The sequence below is a fragment of the Triticum urartu genome, chromosome 7 (genome assembly GCF_003073215.2).
Source record: "Triticum urartu cultivar G1812 chromosome 7, Tu2.1, whole genome shotgun sequence".
Classification (NCBI taxonomy): Eukaryota; Viridiplantae; Streptophyta; class Magnoliopsida; order Poales; family Poaceae; genus Triticum; species Triticum urartu.
In genome coordinates this window covers 59,512,766-59,514,808 of record NC_053028.1, presented here as the reverse complement: position 1 = coordinate 59,514,808, position 2,043 = coordinate 59,512,766, and the positions used below count along the sequence as shown (strand labels likewise).

Sequence of the window (2,043 nt, the reverse complement as noted above, 5' to 3'; positions counted from 1 at the left end):
GATATTGCTGGATCGGGCTTTCGTCCATTGTCCAAGATTCCCCACCGCTGCCCCCCGTGGGAGTCCGGGCCGTGTCTCAGTCCCAGTGTGGCTGATCATCTGAAAAGACCAGCTAAGCATCATTGGCTTGGTCGGCCTTTACCTGACCAACTATCTAATACTACGCAGGCTCATCAAACAGCGCTTTTGAGCTTTCTTCAGGATTTGGCCCGAACTGTTCGGCAGATTCCCACGCGTTACGCACCCGTTCGCCACTTTGTTCTCAACTATTCCGATTCCAGCAAACGGAGGCCGTTAGGTCAAAGCCGTAGCGCGCGCCCTGTAGTTTTGAAGCAGGGCGAGACAACTTTAGCTAGGAGCCTCTTTTCCTTCTGCCCAGCTCCCCGAAAACAACGTTCGACTTGCATGTGTTAAGCATATAGCTAGCGTTCCTTCTGAGCCAGGATCAAACTCAGATTTTGACTATGATTAGGCGGGGACAGGATTCGAACCTGCAGTCTTCAGGTCATGAGCCTGATGAGTTGACCAATTCCTCTACCCCGCTTCTACCCCAGATCTTTCTTTCCCTCTTCCCATAAACATTGATTCTCTCTCCTAACCACTCTTAAATTTGTGAAATACACGGAATCGATCCAAAACTACAAGCAAGGGAATCAACCACTACTAGGAAAAGGCCTACTAATGGCGCACCAGTTTTGCCTACTAATGGCGCATCACTGGTGCGCCATTACTAGCACGCCACTAGTAATTTTTACTAATGGCGCACCACTGGTGCGCCATTAGTATAGGCCATGGTGCGCCATTAGTATAGGCCACTGGTGCGCCATTAGTATAGGCCACGGTGCGCCATTAGTATTTTTGAATTTTGAAGGCGGGAAAATAGTAGTGGCGCACCGTCTAACCCCCACCGTGCGCCATTGCTATTTTTGAATTTTGAATTTGGATCTGGATCGTCATTTTTTTGCCCATTTTTTGCTAGTTTTTTTGCTCATTTTTTGGCATGATATTATTTCAAATTTTGTTCCTGTTTTTGGATCTTGTACGTTCTTTTGCCGTGTTCTTTTGCCGGAGAGGAGTTCGCCGGAGAGGAGGAGGAGGAGATCACCGGAGAGGCGCTCGCCTACATCGCCGGAGAGGAGGAGGAGGTCGCCGGAGAGGAGTTCACCGAAGCATCGGAGAGGAGGAAGGAGAAACCATGAGGGAATGGGAGGAGAGGAGGTAGGAGAAACCGTGAGGGGAGGGGAGGGGAGGAGAGGAGGGAGGAGGAGGTTCCCGGAGAGGAGGAGGTCGCTGGAGAGGAGGAGGAGGTCGCCGGAGAGGAGGAGGAGGTCGCCGGAGAGGAGAAGGAGGTCGCCGGAGAGGAGGAGGAGAAGGTCGCCGGAGAGGAGGAGGGTAGTATGGTGGAGGAGAGAAGGGAAGATGGAGTGGAGGAGAGGAGGAGATGGAGTGGAGGAGAGGAGAGGAGGAGATGGAGTGGAGGAGAGGAGGAGATGGAGTGGAGGAGAGGAGAGGAGGAGATGGAGTGGAGGAGAGGTGGAGTGGAGGAGGTGCGCCCAGCCATATATACGACATAGTAATGGCGCACCGTGGGCTGGTGCGCCATTACTAACTTTTTTTTTTATTTTTTTGATTTATTTTGAATTTTGAAGGCGGGAAGATACTAATGGCGCACCATGGGCAGGTGCGCCATTAGTAACTTTTTTTTAATTTTTTTGACTAATTTTGAATTTTGATGGCGGGAAGATACTAACGGCGCACCATGGGCAGGTGCGCCATTAGTAAGTTTGAATTTTTTTGCCTTTCCAGATCTTAAAAGCCCCGTATCTTTTTTCTGTTAGGTTTTTGAGGATTTTGAAAATATTTAACGGGGTTCCCCTGGTTAAATTCGGATGTAACTTTTCGAGTAGATGATTTTTCATATAAAAAACTTTTTCATCCGAGTTCGTACGCAAAAGTTATGCCCATTTTTACAAATTCTCGAGAGATTTTGCAAAAAAGTCGAAAATTCATGTTTGTAAATTTTGCTAACAACTAGACCACATA

The 2,043-nt window shown here is 48.7% G+C and overlaps 1 non-coding gene across 1 annotated transcript; it reads right to left on the bottom strand.

Annotated features, from left to right (window-relative positions):
- Window positions 1-470: 470 nt before the first annotated feature.
- On the bottom strand, window positions 471-544 carry TRNAM-CAU. The gene has a single exon. It is a non-coding gene; the product is annotated as a tRNA-Met (tRNA).
- Window positions 545-2,043: the final 1,499 nt, after the last annotated feature.